Source organism: Eptatretus burgeri, chromosome 5 (genome assembly GCF_056783735.1).
Source record: "Eptatretus burgeri isolate ZD-2024b chromosome 5, Ebu_testis_v1, whole genome shotgun sequence".
Taxonomy (NCBI): domain Eukaryota; kingdom Metazoa; phylum Chordata; class Myxini; order Myxiniformes; family Myxinidae; genus Eptatretus; species Eptatretus burgeri.
The window spans coordinates 41,209,372-41,229,441 of record NC_140965.1 but is presented as its reverse complement, the minus strand read 5'-3'; the positions used below and the strand labels follow the sequence as shown (position 1 = coordinate 41,229,441).

Sequence of the window (20,070 nt, the reverse complement as noted above, 5' to 3'; positions counted from 1 at the left end):
TTACAGGGGAATTCACGCATTACGTTCATCCAAGCCCATCCCTCGCAGCACTGCAGTTCGAGCAGAGAGTGGTAAGCTCTTGACAGAGGAGTCTGAAGTGAAGGCCCGCTGGGCCGGTTACTTTGAGCGGTTGTACCAGGCTGATCCCCCAACTGTCAAGTTGGACGTCAAGGGTGTTACAATCCCTGTTGCTGACCCTCGAATCAACTGTGGTCCACCTATGCTTGTGGAAACACGGGCTGCAGTGAACCAGTTGAAACGGGGCAAAGCTCCAGGGATCTGTGGCATCCATGCCGAACTTCTCAAGGCTGGTGGAAATGCTGCACTCGTGTCGTAGCATGCAGTTTTGTGCTCTGCCTGGAACACAGGCATTATCCCAACTGACTGGAAGAGGGGCCTGGTTGTTCCTCTCTGGAAAGGGAAGGGTGATTGCCAAGACTGCAACAACTACCGAGGGGTGACGCTGCTCTCAGTGCCGGGCAAGGTCTTTGCTCGGATAATTCTCGATAGGGTTCGCCACCATCTGCTTGAGCACCAGCGTCCAGAGCAGTCAGGCTTTACACCAAAGAGGTCAACGATTGACCGTATCCTTGCACTTCGTGTCCTGACCGAACGCAGATGAGAGTTTCGGCAGGGGCTGCTTGCAGCCTATGTTGATCTCTGTAAAGCGTTCGATTCAGTGAATCGGGATGTCCTCTGGAGGATTCTTGTTCTTCGTGGGGTGCCACCAAAACTGATCGATCTGATGTCTGAACTCTACTCTGGTACTGAGAGTGCTGTGAAGTGTGGTGGTACCACCTCTGACTTATTTCCAGTTGTTACTGGAGTTTGTCAGAGATGTGTACTTGCCCCCACACTTTTCAGCACTTGTATGGACTGGATTTTAGGGAGGATGTCGGAGAGATCAAGTTGCGGTGCGTCATTTGGGAATGTCAAGATCTCGGACCTTGACTTTGCAGATGATACAGTCATCTTTGCGGAGACTTTAGACATCCTCTTGGGGCCCTCGAGGTGCTGAATGAGGAGTCGGAGCCGTTGGGATTACGGGTTTCTTGGGTCAAAACTAAGATCCAGGCTTTCGGTGACATCTTGGATGCTGTTGTCCTGTCTGTGTCTGTTTGTGGTGAGGATGTTGAGGTCGTGGAGAGATTCACTTACCTTGGCAGTGATATTCATGTCTCTGCTGGCTGCGAGTCAGAGGTCAATAGACGTCTGGGTCGGGCCTGGGGAGTCATGGATTCACTGGATAATGGGGTGTGGCGCTGCCGGTACCTGTGCGGGAGGACGAAAGTCCGAGTCTTCAGGTCCTTGGTACTTCCAGTCTTGCTCTATGGGTGCGAGACTTGGACTCTGACCAAGGATCTGAGACGGAGACTTAATTCCTTTGGTACCAGGTCTCTTTGGAGAATCCTTGGCTATTGCTGGTCGGATTTTGTGTCCAACGAGCGGTTGCTGAGAGAGACTTGGATGAGATTTGTTACCTGCATAGTCCGTGAGCGTCAGTTGCGGCTGTATGGACATGTGGCTCGTTTTCCTGACTGTGATCCTGCTCACCAGATTCTCTCAGCGAGGGAGTCTCATGAGTGGAGGAGGCCAGTGGGTCGACCACGTGCCTCATGGTTGCAACAGGTTGACCATCATCTCAAGGAGATGGGGATGGGCCTAGCATCTGCCTGGGGGATGGCCAGACGGAGGCCCCTGGAGTACCGGCGGAAAGTGGACGCAGCGACGTGCTGTTCTGGCACATGCTCCCATACCTGACCTGACCTGATGCATTCTCCAAATGGCCAGAGGTTGTGGTCATGCAATGCACATCAGCGGACAATACGTTGTAGAAGCTGCGGACGATCTTTGCTAACAAAGGGATACCCAAGCTTCTGGTGTCTGATAATGGTCCACAGTTCGTTGCGGGTGCGTTTTATAATTTCATGTGCCAGAATGGTATAAAACATCTGAAGTCCGCGCCATACCATCCAGCAACGAATGGGCAAGCTGAATCATTTGTTAAAATGTTAAAACGTGCTTTGTGTATGGGGGAGGGTGCATCTATACAGACAATGATTGATGTATTCTTGTTGCAGTATAGAAATGCTGTCCATCCGACTACTGATGATACACCTGCCATGCGTCTGTATGGACGAGCATTGAGGTCTCGACTGGATTTGCTGCGACCTGGGAGGTCGGTGCCTGGGGCGGTGTCACACGCGGCGCTGATGAGCAATTTTGATGTGGGACAGTGGGTGATGGTGCGTCATTATTACCACAATTGAAAATGGGTGCTGGCCGTGGTTTCCATGATACTCGGACCGGCCAATTGCTTAGTTAGGACTGATGATGGGATGGTGTGGAAGCGGCACGTTGATCAAATGCATGATCGTTGTTCAGAGTCACCTCCCGTGCCGAGTGACATGGGGCCCCCACCTCTGATGTCGCCGGGGCCAGACGTTGAATCGCCAAGGCCAGACGCGCCGGCGCCCACGGGGCTAGTGGACTCGGGGTGTTTACCTGAATCAGTCCTGCCCGAGGGAAGCGAACAAGCTTGTCGGCCGGGGGCTCTTGATGTTACAAATGGAGCGAGTCCCACTGGAATTTCACCTCGACCGAGCCAGGAGGCGTCTGAGCCTATGCCGTCTGGCGGCCCTGTCCGCCCGGGGTGGATCAGGAAAAGGCCGCGGTACTTGGAGGATTTTGTCTGTTGATTTCTGCTTTTAGAGGGGGAGGAAGTGTGCTGTATGGGGGTGGGTGCTTTGGGATGCTTGTAGTCACGCGATTGGGTTCTATATCATGACCCACCCACCAGGGGTTTCGCAGTGTGCTCCCACCCATGCAATAAAGCAGAGTTGTTACTTGCTCTTGTGTCTGTCTGTCTGCTCTTTGGACACAATATCCATGAGCACAAAGTGAGAGTTAGAATGCTTCATAAGGGAAGGGCACACACTGAGACCTTTGTTTATATACTAGTGGGGTATGGTTACATATTGTAAGCAATAACGAACCATGCTTCCCCATTGTTTCAGGTTGCTCACCTGCATTTGATATTTCATTTATTTATTTTCTTTCTTTTTTCATTTATTTATATTTTAATTTGCGGATGCTTTCCAACGGTTCTGTGATGTTTCTTCGAGTATCAGCTTCATTGTCCTTTGGCACGCAAAATTACTGCGCTTCCCCCATTGTCTGGGGTCGCTCACCTGCATTTTTTTATTTTATTTATATTTTCGTTTACAGATGTTTTCCGATGGTTCTATGATTCCCCCCCCCCCACCCCCCAGTGTAATGGCTTTGATGTCCATCGGCACAAAATCTCAGCTTTCCACGTTACCCTGGAAGCTACCGATCTTTAATATCAGTCGGTGAGTCAGTGAGTCAGTGGTTAGAATGAGCTTTATTTATTAGATGTGAATTATATATTCACAGATGTGTTTTTCCATTGGGAGAGGGGTAGAGGAGAGATGTGGAGGCATGGGGTCCAGACATGAAAGGGATAACAGCCGGAGCTGGCATGTGCAACAGATCTGATTTCTCGTCTGGACCCCAAGTTCTATAAAACGAAGACAGACATCAAAACAAGGTCGAAGGGAAGGGATGTTGAAAGCACAGTTGAAAATAGCGCAATAAGATTAGAACAACGGGACATGGGCTGGAGATTTGTAAGAAAAACAGAAAGAGAGAAGAAAAAAAATGTTGAGTAAGAAGAAGCTGGCAAGCGGAGAGGGGTTTGGGAAAGACAGTAAAGGAAGATGAAGCAGTTTAAAAGAGGAAAGATAATTTAAATTGGGTAAAAACCTGTCTCTGGCCGACCCAACAAGATCGGAAAATTGGAACCATTAAAATAGTGTGTAGGTGTTTGAAAGTTTTTGTGAGAGGGAAGAATATACAATCACCTTTAAAGGTGGATCCAACAGGAGCAAAATCGATTATTTCTTCACGAGCATGAGAGCTCGGTGTAGGATCCTCAATTGTAAGTTCTTTCTGGGGAAGTACATTGCATAAGCATAGGTTATGAGTGTGACATTGGATGCTGGTCAATAATGGGATGGGAGACATCAGGAAGGGAAAGTGGGGAGAACATCTAGCCTGGTGTTGGCTTCGTGGTTAGGGTGGTGGCTTGGGATCCTAGGGGTCTGAGTTCAAGCCCCGTTGGGCCGCTGAATTAAAAATACAGGAGGAGGTTGACTCAGCCTGTTATCCTTCCGAGGTCGGCAAAATTAGCACCAGTGTACTGGTCAGGGGGACACTGCATCAGCGGCATAGCCACGTCCCAACTAATGATGCAACCAGCAGCCACAGGCTGCACTCAATAGAGAGAGGGAGAACATCGGGTTTTATAAGCTGCAGGGCACCAATGTGGTCAAGTTCAAGGAGGTGGTTGCTTGGGTGGGGAGAAGTCAGGTGACTGAGGAGGGGGTTAAGGGGGAACACGAAAGAAGCCTTGTTGGGGAAAATATGTAAACTGTGTGGTAGAACTAAAGGATGGGGTTCTCGTGGGGTGCGTGGTGCCCATGGAGGAACAACAAAGTCCAAACTAAAGGTCAACACAGATTCCTCATCCACCCCACCCCTTTCAACACCATGGCAGCTTTTGTGTTGCTTCTTCACTTGGGGGGGGGGTGACTAAAATAGCCCTTCATGGTTTTCTCATGGCTGCCAAAAGGGTCTTCTAGCCCCATAGTCAGCCAAACCTTACTCTCCCCAAATGGATCTCTTTCCAGACACAGCTGGAGCAAATGGTGGGTGACACATGACTACACGCAGGTAGGGGGTGATGAGCTGAGCCGACAAGTTAGAGCATCATCTCTGCGATTTTGAGAACCGACTCAATGACCCTGAGTGCTGACTCGATCACCCTCAAGAGGACCAACCCGAATACCCTCGATCCAGGTTCAACCGCCACTGGTATCAGCATGTACTCCTCGGTGCATGTGTCTCACATCTCGCACACCTTTGGTGCCAGTTCACACACAGCAAATGCAGCCTTCCACTCTGCGGCCAGTGCAGCCTCACTACCTGCGGATGGTGCATACTTGCACATCTCGGCCAGCATCAGAGTGCTCACCTTGGTCACTGGTTCACATACCATGAGCACAGCTTCACAAACCTCATGCCACATTTCGACCAGCATTGAAGTGCACTCCTCGGGTGCTGACCTGTGGGGTCAAACATACCTCCATGGATGATCACATACTTCACAGAGGGAAATCCTGCTCTGGAGGTACGTGCTGCATCTTAACCCCCACCAATCCCCACAACTGTTGCTCTGTCTCCTGGACGATCTTCTCACGGTACAGGGTGAAATCTACGCTATGCCGACTGGACTCCAGGCCATTTTCAATTTTCAACTTATTTCCCCCCATTCCAAATTTATCTCGAAACTGCTGGAAACCCCTTGCTATTCCCCTTAAACTTGTCTGCCAAGTTAGTGAATTTTGTTTCCTACTCATCTTTGCTCTGTTTAATGTCCCCATTCTGTTTAATTTGAGCCCCAAAATTTGTAAATTTAGCATCCAAACTATCCAATTTGTTAATCATGGTCAAGAACATCAACATCATTTCAACCTTCCCACTATGCTACGCCCTCCCAGCCTGTGGATGAGTGAGTGATACTGGGTGTAGGGGAGGTGCCGACACTCAGCTCCTCCCCACGAGATTCGCCACTGTCCTCATGTTCAACCGAGTGTGCCCCCATCTTCTCCCATCATTTTTCCCTTTCTATGTATGCCAAAATTATTTTCCCGCTTGTGGAACTCACAGAACATGACTTTCCGCCTGTGGAACCAACATCCACATATTCTTCAATCCCATTCTTCCATACAGATCTTCAAGACAGCTGTACACCACCATTTCAAATTATTCCCCATCTAAAACCATTATATCTTCTACCCCCGTTAACCCCCTGCACCCTGAGCACCACCACTACTTCAAAATTTCAAGTTTTTCCTTCCTTCGAGTTTGCTTCTATATTCATCTTGTCCACCTGATACACCTCACCTCATACCCCCTTCCATATACCCCACATTCTTACACGCATTCCACGTTTGTCCATCTGTCTATTTTGTCCCTCGGCCATGCTGTTGGTTTTTCCCCCTCACTTTCTGTTGTTCCTTTTGTTCTGTAACGTCCTGTTCCATTCTGTGTTGTCGCTCTTCCATGAGCCTTGACCTCATGTACAAAAATGAAAACAAAATGAATTTTTTTTTTTTTTAAATTGAGCAAAAACCCATTGCACTCCGACATTAAAACTCCTCAATTTTTCCTGAATGTTTCAGGTCTGAATCACACCTGCCCAAAACTGCAAATAACGCTGTGTGGGAATTACATGCATCCATTTCATTTGCTTCGAAGATTGCTGGCTTCAGGCCAATATAGGCACGGAATACCCAGGGCAGTGGTGGATGATCCACAATTTAATGAACGTGTCCATGCAGGGTCATTATCTCCATTTTTTTTAGTAATTTCACCTCCAAGGATACTTATAAGTCAGAATGGTTGAAGTGGGAAGGATGGTAGACAGACATGCAGGCAGAAATAAATAAATGATTTATTGAAGACAGGACAACAACAAAGAAAATCTTGGACATGAAGACAGAATGAACTAAAATGGCCCTCGGTAGAGAAAGAGCGCATACCTCCGCCAGGTAGCGCAGTTTACGTTTGCATCCCACTGATAGGCCAGATCTGGATCCGTACCTCCAAGATCTAATTGGCTTGTTTGTGTCACAAACTTAACTCATCCACTAAGTTTCGTACGAATCCGTCCACAACGTTTTGAGATGTCATTACCCTTGCCAAAAGAGAGGGTATTACATTTGGGTCTGTTGGGTCGCCAAAATAGGTGACCCTTATTGTCAGTAATTGTCTGTTTGTTTGGATGTTCGTTTGAATGTTTGTTCGTTTGTCATCAGCATAATTGGTAGTAAACGTGGGCCGATTTTGACCAAACTCGGGTGGTAGGTACATCTTATGACCTCGTGCTTTGGAAATTGTGATGGTTGCTAGGGACGCTTTGGTTCCCTAGCAACAACCGAAAAACCTTCAAAATCGGTACCGTTCACGCGAAATCAATTCCGAAAGCCATTATCCCACGTAGGGTTATGAAATTTGGCACGAATGATCTACAGGTGATGCTCTATCAAATATATTCCGGTTTTTGTGATATATGAAATACTTTACCCACAGCGCCCCCTACAATTAGGGTATGCGCGAAAATTGAAGGCCCCCGAGCGACCAGGTAAGTGCATCGATACGAATGAAACTTTGCAGGTTCATGGTACTCAATGAGTACTACAACTTTGCCTCAGGACATATTGACCGATTTCGCTTAGGTCAGGGGTCAAAGGTCAATTAGTGCAAAAATCGATAATATGCGAGAGCTGGAGGTGCCTTCGCGCCAAATGCTACTCCTCGGGTTATGGTCGGATGGTCATGAAAATTCACACTAATGGTCTGGAATACATTGTGCACAAACGATCGAGCCGGATTTTCTATTTAGGTCTTTGTTCACCCACAGCACCCCCTCGAACTTTGGGGATTACCGATTTCAAACCGCATTTTTGGGACTTTTCATTCAAATGGATATCGAGTAGTTATCAGTAGATATCAGTAAAATCGACCGAGTAGTTATCAGTAGATGGAACTGGATGAGATTTGAAATGCATAATCTTAAGGTGATTCCCTATCCGCTATATGACATTCATTTTGCTCTATATCTTATCGTATAGTTTCCATGCTCAGCGACCCATCGCCGCCTTCCGGCTTGTTTGTCTGTCTGTCTGCACAGAACTTTCATGTTTTTCTCCACAACCGCTTGTCAGATTGAGACGAAATTTTCACCATTGGTGCGACTACTCTTGTGGAATGTTCGAATGATAATTATGACGTCATAGACCACATGGTGTGGCAGCCATGTTGGACAAACGGAAAATCTTTAGACCTCTGTATCTCTGAAACCGCACCAACGAAAAAATTGAAACTTGGCACATGGCAAGTATTTCTCATGGGGAACGAGTTTGATTTTTCCATGACGTCATAGGTGCCCTCGGTATGACGTCATAATCGCATTTGTAGAATGCCACATCCGATCAGTCTGAAATTTTTTGAGGGTCATCTAGGGATAAAATGGTCCACAGAAAATAAAATCATTACGTCATCGGTCACGTAATGGTCACGTTTTTTTTTTAACCTTCAAAAATCTTCTCTGAAGTGGCTGAACAAATCAAGGCAAAACTTTACATGTATGACCGCCTTTCCATGAGGAACAAAAGGTTCACACACATGATATCATAGGTCACATGGTTGTCAGCCATATTGAATTTACCCTAAAAGCTACAAAAAATACACCACTCAAAAGAAGTCCTGGCAAGGGTCTGCAATCTCTGATTGCTCTTTTTCTTGTTCTATATATAGTTTTTGGTCCTATCTCTCAATGGTAAAGAATCACCTTTAAAATTCTAGTAACCGAATCCGGATCCAGATCTTCACCAACATCTAATGATTTCATCCTTGTCACACAACCAACCTCTCCACCAAATTTCGTCCAAATCCGTCCATAACTTTTTGATTTGTTCTGTTCACAGATAGACAAACAGACAGGCAGGGGTGAAAACCTAACCTCGACCCACCTTCGGTGGTGGAGGTAATAAATAGACACCCTCAACATTACAGCAATAAAGTAAACCCACTCAGGGCCCACCACACACAAGGTTGTGCACACAGAAACCAGGCAAGATTGCCATGGTGTGGACAGTGAGACGTTTCTCTTTTCACCCGGCTCCCATGCAATTCGACATGAGAAAATGGAAGGACAAGACACCTTTACCTTTCCAGACACGAAAGGTTACAACACCATATCCCAGCAGCACACAAACAAACAGGACAACTTATCCCATCCACAGATCCTTAATATATATAAGAAAGTCATAAAAGCTAATAGAGCACAAACAGGTATCTGTGCCTAAATTCTAATATCTACTCCACCCCACAAATGTAACAATACGTTTTAAAACTTGCTGTTGATGATTCTGTATGTCTGGAATGCAAATATTAGAGGTGTGTTTTATTAACCCAAGCATGGAGGCATCATGGCCCAGATGGAATAATTAGTTTAATCATCAATTATTCATGTGTGAAGGGCCTATATGTTCTGTACTTAGGGATATAGGTAGCTGATATTTTGATGGTTCTCTGTCCATTGTTTTACCTTTGTCAAATATATACTTTTTTAAATGCATTTTGTCTCAGTTGAGCCTTATAAATGTGTCTTGCTCAGACATTATGGATAATTCTGCACTAACGGCGTTGAGGCAGTGCTCTTGTCAGTCTTTACATCTATCAACATGACAATTAATCCTGTTATACAGCTGTGCCTGTGATGATTTTGTTCGAGAATTAATATATTGAAAATGTGCAGTGGCAAGCCCAGAGATGATACCCAATTGAACCATTGTGCGACATCTTGGATTGATGCCGAGTGCCAGAGTCGACATGTCACTCCACCACTGAACCCGTCCGTACTTTCTGCTGTGTCAAGATCAGAATTTTGTGACATATTTGATATAAAACAAAATTTATTTTAAAGATCTTCCTGAAAGTAACACTCTTTTGACGTGAACAATATACACACAAGGAACTTTTGTGCAGGAGGAAGACATTCGGTCCACCATGCCTGTGCTGCACCAACATCAGGACCAAATTGTTTTGAATATTTTTGTATTTTTCCTTTCTGCACTCCTAATTTCTGGACATGGTAATGACAAATCCTCCGACAAATGTCTCCTGTTCCACTTCTGCTCCAATACGTTCATCTAATTGTGTGCTTTTAAGAGGTACCTTCTCTCTGGCTATTGTCCGAGAGCTGCCTTGTGCCATGGAGTCTCGCAGTTCACCCAAGGTGATTGGCAGGCATGATATGCACACTTGAAGCTCTCCAGTCTGGGTTTGATTCTCAACCAGCTCTTGACCCTCTCTATTCCTCGTTCCCCAACCAAATTTACCAACACATTCCTCTTCACCCGGCTCCACTACTCCCACATGTTTGTTAAATTCTCCTGCAATGCACAGCATCACCTCCAGCTGAACCATTCTCATCATCCTCTCCAGTGTGTCTCTGAATTCAAGCTTCTCCACCGCAGTCCTTCCCATTTGTGGCCCAGACACTGAAATAAAACAAACCATTTGCCTCTGTATCACCACCCATGCCATAACTAACTCTCCGTCCCTCCCATATTTCCACTCTGATCACCTGCTTGCTGATCTCTTCCGATGCTATTATTCCCACACCGTTACTGCTTCCATCCTCACCCATGTGAATCAGCTTGTAATCTCCTCCTAACGTCCTTGCCCTTTCCATCTGGTTTCCTGAACACACAACACTTCCAAACTCCTTCTCTGCATCATTTCTATCAATGCGTCTCCTCTTCCCTCCATTGACCCCACATTCAAATTACCTATCTGGACCTCGCTTCTGAACCGCTGCCCTCCTGGCAGAGCCAGTGCCATCTTGATAAGTTTGGGATGCTCTGGTCATCAACCAGCAGCACTACCTGGGATGACCTGCTATTTAAAGTAAAAACTGATCTTTAGTAAAAAAAAAATACTTCATCCCACAATTGATATCTGAAGCTTCAGTTCTCCAACCTGAAACAATCATCCCCTTTACTCAGTGCCAGTCAGTTCCTTGACAGGGAATACACTGAGTTGGTTTGCTCTTGCCTTCCCAGCAATCAGTCAGTGTAGGAATTTGAAATTTAGCCACGGTGCTGTCGATAACTCACCTTGGACAGCCTGGGATCAACTCAGGCTCCACAGCTCAGAAGTGAGAGCGATTACCCTTAACCTACCTTGCCAGCACCCCCTTGCTGATATATATATATATATATATATATATATATATATATATATATATATATATATATATATATATATATATATGGGCCACTGAATTAATACACCAGGGGGTTGACTCAGCCTGTCATCCTTCCGAGGTCGGCAAAATGAGTACCAGTATTCTGGGCCGGTGTATACCCCGGTTAAAATAGGTGTACCATATCCCTGTGTCGTAAGAGGCGACCAGGGTTGCGTCAGGAAGGGCATCCGGCGTAAAACATGTGCCAAATCACTATGCGGATCATACGGATGATCCGCTGTGGCGACCCCGAACGGGAGCAGCCGAAAGAAGAAGAAGAAGAAGTATTTTTCCTTTCTGTCCAATTCCATTTTGTGATATAGTAGGTGAAATATTACATCAAGAACAATTAATTGTGAGTCATTATCCCCGCCTTACTTATCAAAGTAGAGGGTTCATAGAACGCGTTACCACACACAGTCTTGAGGGAAACACCATGGGAAGGGTCTTTTCAACTCTTACTTTACATTTCCGAGCACGATCTGTATTTCCTACGAGCCGTGATTTTGTCTGAATGTCGATGATCCCCAATGCTGAGAGCATGAGTGGAAATTTCGATTGGTCGAGATGGCGTAGTATTTTGCCCAGGTACAGTACTGGAAGTTTTTGGAAGTGCCAACAAGGCGATTTATGTTCTCCAGTGTTCAAGTATATAAATCAATTGAAATAAAATTAATCTTTTAGAGGTTGTAGAAAAAAGTTTTTCGGAAGTTTACTGTCATAGATTCAGCATCTTTTAAACCACCTTGTTTAACACATAAGTTCATCGTGCCTATTGCTTGTATTCCTTATCAGGTCAAGTCAGGTATGGGAGCATGCGCCAGAGCAGCGCGTCGCTGCGTCCACTTTCCGCCAGTACTCCAGGGGCCTCTGTCTGGCCATCCACCAGGCAAATGCCTGGCCCATCCCCATCTCCTTGAGATGCCGATCAACCTGCTGCAACCACGAGGCACGTGGTCGGCCCATTGGCCTCCTCCACTCACGAGACTCCCTCGCTGAGAGAATCTGGTGAGCAGGATCAGCGGCAGGAAAACGAGCCACATGTCCATACAGCCGCAACTGACGCTCATGGACTATGCAGGTAACAAATCTCATTTGAGTCTCTCTCAGCAACCACTCGTTGGACACAAAGTCCGACCAGCGATAGCCGAGGATTCTCCGAAGAGACCTGGTACCAAAGGAATCAAGTCTCCATCTCGCATCCATAGAGCAAGACTGGAAGCACCAAAGACCTGAAGACTCGGACTTTTGTCCTCACGCACAAGTACTGGCATTGCCACACCCCATTATCCAGTGAATCCATGACTCCCCAGGCCTGACCCAGACGTCTATTGACCTCTGATTCACAGCCAGCAGAGACATGAATATCACTGCCAAGGTAAGTAAATCTCTCCACGACCTCAACATCCTCACCACAAACAGGCACAGACAGGACAGCAGCATCCAAGATGTCATTGAAAGCCTGGATCTTAGTTTTGACCCAGGAAACCCATAATCCCAGCGGCTCTGACTCCTCATTCAGCACCTCGAGAGCCCCCAAAAGTATATCTAAAGTCTCCACAAAGATGACTGCATCATCTGCGAAATCAAGGTCAGAGATCTTGACATTCCCAAATGATGCACCGCAGCTTGATCTCTCCGACATCCTCCCTAGAATCCGGTCCATACAAGTGCTGAAAAGTGTGGGAGCCAGTACACACCCCTGACAAACTCGTTACAACTGGAAATAAGTCAGAGATGGTACCACCACATCTCACAGCACTCTCAGACCAGAGTAGAGTTCAGACGTCAGATCGATCAGTTTTGGTGGCACCCCACGAAGACCAAGAGAGTGGTAGGCTCTTGACAGAGGAGTCCGAAGTAAAGGCCCGCTGGGCCAGCTACTTTGAGCGGTTGTACCAGGCTGATCCACCAGCTGTCGAGATGGACATCAGGGGTGTTACAATCCCTTATGACATCCTTAAAAACAATAAATTTCCGGTTTGGAATGATTCTATTTTTTGTTTGACTGCCAGACTGGCAGTCAGACTAAAAATTTGTATTACTCCTCTCTGCACATGCACAATCAGGACAAGACTCCATATAATTTGCCAAATTTAGAGCCAAAGTACTGCTATACTCCAAGTTCGTGCTCCGATTCCTGTTCCGCAGTGTTCAAAATGTAAAATTTAATTGAAATGAAGTCGTTCCTCGATCATGGACTCATGTCTGCAGACAGACAGACAGACAGACAGACAGACAGACAGACGACAGAGTGAACAAATTGCTTAACCCCACTTTTCGCTACGAGGTTACGGTAAAAATGGCAATTTCTCCATTCTATGCACCGGTTGATCATAGTCATCATTTCCCAGGCAAGTTGCGCGATGCATCTTTAAAAATGGGGGTTACAAAGAGAGGCTTTTCAACAACAGACTAAACTGAATGGACAAAAAAAAAAATTGAAGTTTTTTTTAATAATTTTTTTTTCCTCTTCAAACCGAAGCAATATACGTCAAAAGTCATCTCGTTGAAAATCCTGCAAGTGACCCCTCGGGGTGCACTGTCTCTGTCACGCTGTGCTTTGCCGCAAGCACAAAACACCATCCCTTCTACTCACCACTCTCCCTTTGAATCGATCAGTCAATTACCGCTCAATGCTTTGGCATTAAATATTCAAGGGTTCCAGGGGATCCCACTGGGGTGTATTGATGCCCCTCGGTCCTGATGGGATTGGCTGTCGAGAAAGCGGAGGAAAGAGCATCCGTATCAATATGGGGGGAGACCGTTGTACAGTCCAATAAACATGAGCACGACCCATTTTAGTCTGAGATATAATGTCAATCATCAGGGATTTATTGCATATTCCATGTGGTCAGGGATGTATTCGAAATGAATGCACGAGTCTTCTTTGCACCAATTTAAACCCATCAGCAAAATACTATTTCGTGGTGCCATTGATGTTTGTGCTCGAGTAGTACTGTATATGTGTCGATAATAGAGTTTGACGATAATTATTGCTTGCGTAATGCAGTCAAGGGTTACGTAGCACATCCCCGCCACCATCAGAATAACATAATGGTCAATTTGTTTGGACAAAAAAAAGGGGGATAACATAACACAAGTATAAAGGTCTGATTTCTGGCAGGATGGCCAAGAAGCTAGAGGTACACACATTCACGTCCAAGCTCTATAGCCTTGGTTGGAATCCTGAACCAGGTATAAACTGTCAACCTGATGTTTCACAGGCAGGGTGATACAGCAATGTCCCTCGGATGGACGTTAAACTGAGCGACCTGTCTGCACCAGGAAAAATTCCAAATTCCTGCCATAACTACTGCTTCGAAGGCAATGCCAAAGCACCTAGTATAACTCCTGCCATGAAACTGCTTCGACAGCACGGACGCTCTGTAACTGAGTATGGTACATCAGAATCAGAAAGGAGTGACAGAATAAATTTTTTAAAATGAAAAATGTAAGAGCTGGATAACACACTTGGATAATTAATTTTTGAGACTACACTATCAATGTTAAGAGTTTTATTACGCAAAGATGGACGTTGGTTGGACGTAACAATTTCGATAACATTCAATACCTTCATGCAATTGACAATCCCTTGGCCAATGCAGGTTTTGTTTATAATAACAAATTGTGGAGTAACGAGGCCTAAATGAGAAAACCTATCAGAGAAGGCAAACCGCCTCCACGATGTAGCTATTTCGAAGTATGACGATATGTGGGCCGTGAGACTTATTCTGCAGCAATTATGCCTAATTGAATTTAAAATTTTGCATGTTACAGATGGATGGGCAGATTTCCCTTTTTGGTAATTTGTTTTTCAGCAAAATGTTCCAAATTTATTATGCTCTAATTAACCTTTAACAACCAAACAGCTCGTTTGGGCTGGCTCCTCCTCCCCTGGCCACTGCTCCTCAATTAGGCTTTGCTAACAAATTCCTCGAGTGTTGGAGAACGGAGAAGTCACAACAATGGAGTATAAACACGTGTGTTAATTCGTTTTCCTTCCAAAACACATGATTCTATATTTTATGAAGAAATTTGAAATTACTCAACAGAGGCTAGAAGATAATCCAGCAAGTTTGTGCTTTGACATTTCTATGCAGCCGAAGGTCGGAGACATTATGTTTCGGGTTGACCGTCTGGCTGTCCGTCCGTCCGTCCATTGTTGTTTTTTTGTTACCACAATAACTTGTGAATCGCAGAAGGTATTTCAACCAAACTTGGTACAAGTCTGGACTAGAAGACAAATGTGAACCGATTGGATTTTGGGTTCAAAAGGTCAAACGTCCATTTATGTGACCTTTAATTGAAAGTCGTGTTACCACGATAACTTGTTAACCACTGAAGAGATTTTAACCAAACTTACTACAATTATAGAGTGTAACATAAAGATGAACTGATTACATCTTGGGTTCAAAAGATCAAATATCAAGGGTCGAAGGGCATATTCCCTGTAATTGAAAACAACTTTGTTACCGCAATAACTTGTGAACCACGAAACGGATTTCAAGCAAACTTGAAACTTTGCACAAGTATGGCCTGTCATAGAAAAATAAACTGTTTAGAATTTGGGTTCAAAATATCAAAGGTCAAAGATAATGCATCCAGTAATTGAAAATTATTTTGCAGACCACAACTCGAGTTAGAACCATCTGATGCTATCTCTCTTTTAATCATTTCTCCTTTCTCTCTTCTCTCTCTCTCATGTGACCTTTGATTTTTCACGTGACCTTTAATTGAGTTCAAACGTAACACTCGGTTAACATCTAACATGGGCGGACACATATCCATCGGCACATATGCATCGAATTATATTTTCTATTTTTTTTTGAACAATATGTCATTTTTCCTCTTCACTTGAGTTAGGCTTGGTGTTGGCTTAATGGTTAGGGTGGTGGGCTGAGGTTCTTAGGGTCCTGAGTTCAAATCCTGCTTGGCCATTGAATTAATACCAGGTGGGGTTGATTCAGCCTGTCATCCTTCGAGATTGGCAAAATGAGTACCAGCTTGCTGGGATGATTGAGCCATTCAAGTATGCTGCGTTAGAGTGGTGACTTGTCCATGATTGTGCCCAATAGCCCAGGAGACTGCTTTGCTGCTTTGGTAGCACTGACTCTCTGTACAGATTATGGTCCCGATGGATGGATTAAGGAGTTAAAATTGCTTGGTATGACATATCACCTTATGATGGTGAAAATGATGACATGCAAGTAAAAGAGCTAAGTGGTACAAGGAGAAGTCTTGATTGGCCATTTGGTATTCCAGTTTAAGGGACCTTAGGCCAAAAAAAAAAAATGTTGCATTGGCGTAACGGGTCACTGAAAAATAGGGTAGGTCGGTCGGGATCTTGTTTTTTTTTTTTTCCTAATAAATCCCTCCCAAAATCTCCCCCGGCTCGAGTACCACCCTTTTTGTCGGCGGGTTCTGTCCGAAACACTTCCGGGTTTTTGCGATCGCGATCGCAATCAACAAGATAGTTGAAAACGATAGCAAAACAACAAAAATAGCAATAATTTTTTTTTTTTTCAAATTTTTTCGGCAAAATTTTTCGATAGCAAAAAAACAAAAAAAAAACGTAGGGTCGGCGGAATTTTTAGGGTCGGGCGGGTTACGCCAATGCAACATTTTTTTTTTTTTTGGCCTTATGGTGGTGAAAATGATGACATGCTGATACAATAGCTAAGTGGTGCAAGCAAAAGTATGAAGTCTTGATTGGCCATTTGGTATTCCTGTTTAAGGGCTTGCTTCAGTTTACAGGAAAATGCGTTTTTGTAAATGTACTCGGTATAATATCATCAACTTCATGTGAAAGCACACAGAGCTCCTTTGTTCTGATGGAGGGTTATCGCCCAAAACATTAGCTTCTCCTGGCTTTCTACAGTGGTTAATAAACTTTGATCAACACTGTTGGTTCCATACATCTCTCCTCGTGATTTGATCACAGATCTGAGGCATGGAAATTCCTCTGCAGACTTCTGCAAATCCTTTGCAAGTATACATACAGGTGTTTTATTTTCATCAGTTGCTTCTCTTCCAGTTACCATGAGATTCCTTTTGGGGATGTCGACAGCCAAAGCATCCATTAACTAAATAGAACTCTTGCATGGCCCTCTTATGGCCTGATTATCTTATGGTCAAAAGTGCTACATCGTTGGCAAATTGGCATTTCACAACAGTGTTCCACAACAAGGTAATAATTCGAGTTGAACAGGGTAGTTGCCATGAAACATCCCTGCCTCAAGTCAATATTCACATAAATCTCTTTGAAGATGGTGTCATTCAAGCAAATCTGGCCGTACGTGTTTTCATGAAATGATCAGAGGGGAAGGGATAGATTGTATGATCAGATACACCTTGATTCCTTGGTCTTGCGCACATTGCAATGCATGTCTTAGGCCTTTTTGAGGTCAACGGAGAAGACAACCAATTAGCCTGTTCTCCCAATGCCTTCCTCTCAGTTAGCATACAAAAATGCCAGACCAGAACTGCTTTCTCGTTTTCTTAACCCGTGTTGAGACTCAGGCAGTTCTTCTTCAGCTAGGTCTTGCAATATTTTGTGTAATATCCTCGCAACCACTTTCCCTCGTGTATAAAAATGCAATGTCCTGCCATATGCCATATCGACGCAAACCTGCTTCCTTTGATATCTGGACTAGTACAGTCAGCCCACTCCCTGGAGACATTATATTCTATCCATGCTATGTATAGGTCTAATAGTAGATCGAGGAGGCCATCTTTAGAGGATGCTGCCTTCACCTTCTCAAGGAGGATGCTGGAGCTTCCAGAGTCGTGAAAACTAATTTTCCTTTTTTAAGTGTCAGAGGCACTTGGGGAAAAAAAAGTTAAGATGGCCAACTTTGGGAACTTCCGATATATTCATTCATATCACTTATTTTGGGAACTGTTTTTGTATACAGAAAAATAAGCTCATGAGGAGCAAATATGAAAGTTGATCTGGAAGACACGAGTGGATAAATGGCAGATATGAAATAATCAGTAGGAATAAAAAGAAAGCAAGATTGTGTATGGGAGAAAGCATGAGGTGATGATGTGCGGCACTCTTGAAAGACTCGGCAGGGAAGGGGCACGACACAAACACAAAGTCAGTTCCACAGGTGAGTGAGAGAGAGTGAGAGTGAGAGATGAATGGTTGTGGGTTTTCATGTTAGAATCAAGGAGTGCAGTCAGGTGTGGGATTCTGGAAGAATGCGTACAACCTGGGTGGGCTCCGGGAAGTGAGGTGCAGCTCGGCCAAAAGTGAGACAAAAGAAAACTGAGAGTCCTCCAACTTGCCTGCGATGTGCAATAAGCAGACTTTGGAACTCAGCATCCTCCCGAGAACATGCCAATGATACTGAGAGCCTTGAATTTGATCACCTCCAAGGAAGCAAGATGGGAAACAGCTGCCCCAGCCCAGAGTGGAGATCCATACTCCATTTTGATTTGGATGAATGCGTTATACACTGTAATGAGCTCCAAGAGGCTCAGAATGTGCTTAGATCGGTGGAGAATATCAAGGTATTGGCCAGCCCGAGAAGCCAGTTTGGCAATGTGGTCTGCCCAAGACAGGTTGTCGCATATTGTGTCTTAAGAGCTCCAGGAACTGAATTTCTTCTAGCGGTTGGCCAAAGACCGTTCTGATCCTTGTGGAGGGTTCTGATCCTAGTGTGGGAATTTCCTGGTTTGAAAGAAGTGTTACATTAACTGACCAACCATTTGATTTGTTTTGTACAATTTTCCAGCATCTCGTTTGCTTTATACATGTCCCTTCACTCTACCTCCTGCATTATTTTCTGATACTAACATCCATATTGCATCTTCTCCTCATTCCTCTGGCGAGCATACACCCGCTGACCTTCGCCTCATTTTCTCAATTTTAAATTTCTCAGTTTCTATTGCAGTACTCAATCACTCTTTATGATCCACTAGTGTTAAAACGTTTTGAGTTTTAACACCTGACCTTTTTCATTTTCATAACTTAAAAAAGAAACTTTACAACTTCAGAGCCTGGTAATTTATAAGATAGGGCAACAGAATTGTGCACTTGGTATAACGGTTGCCATTTAGCTGTCTCATCTGAGTTATATATCCTCGACATGGTGTGAACTAAAATCAGCCATTCTGGTGTGATGTCAGCATCTTGGAGCATGCTATCTTGCAGGTGAGGATGTCAAACCGGCTATCTCATATGCTTGCATGTTTTGGACTCAAAGGAAACTTTGTTTTTTCTGTAAACAGCAGGATTGAGGGAGACTTGGACAAATATGGGGACAAAGAATGAGGACACACTGGGTGGACAAGATGGATACAGAAGCAAACTCCCAGGAATTAAACACTGGAAACTTGGAAAGAGGTGCGCTTGAGAAAGGTTAATAGGGGTTGAAAATATACGAACGGAAAAAAGTTTGGTGCATCATTTACAGCGATTTAAAATGAGAAATGAAACAAACACATCACGTTGTTTCGTCATATCAATATTTAGTGTTTGATTAACATAAAATCGACAAAAGAATATCAACACTTATGTGCATCACCTGTCTCCATAGGCTCGAAGAGGGGAGCGGTCGAAATTCAGTATCTGGTGTGTGTGTGTGAGTGACCACCATTTGTGTTTTCACATGCTTGGCAACGACACCTCATTGAAAACACAAAATGGTTGAAGAAGACTTGAAGGATGTCATTCCAGATCTGTACCAAGGCCTACCGCAATTGGGCCAACGTCACCGGCTGGTTTTGAAGACTGCGAAATCGTCGTTCCATTTCATCCCATACATTATATGGGAGAAAGATCAGGTGATACAGCTGGCCAGGGAAGTGTGGGAATGTTCTGTTGTGTGATGAAGTCGGCGACCACTCGTGCGATGTGAGGGCGTGCGTTATCCTGTTGAAGTGTGGTGTGATGTGATGTCCATGAACGGGAGGATGTGAGGATGAAGAACTTCATCATGGTACCAAATACCTGTCAAATTGCCATTGATGACCTCCATCTGGATTCTGTGATGTGCGGTGCTGTCTCCCCATGCCATCACACTTCCACTGCCGAACACTGAACATTGCACAACAAGTATCAGTGTAACATTCCCCTTCCCATCAATAAACGTGACAACAGCCTAAACTACTATCAAGATGGAACCTCAAATCATCTGTAAAGAGGATAGCAGCCATATCTT

At 44.7% G+C, this 20,070-nt stretch overlaps 1 long non-coding RNA gene across 2 annotated transcripts in view; it reads right to left on the bottom strand.

Annotated features, from left to right (window-relative positions):
• Positions 1-20,070, bottom strand: part of LOC147026305 (uncharacterized) — a 43,962-nt gene that overhangs the window by 22,717 nt on the left and 1,175 nt on the right. For both annotated transcript variants that reach the window (XR_015057914.1, XR_015057915.1), the window contains exon 2: positions 19,860-19,946. This is a non-coding gene — a long non-coding RNA (uncharacterized LOC147026305). The remainder of the gene's footprint in view (positions 1-19,859; positions 19,947-20,070) is intronic.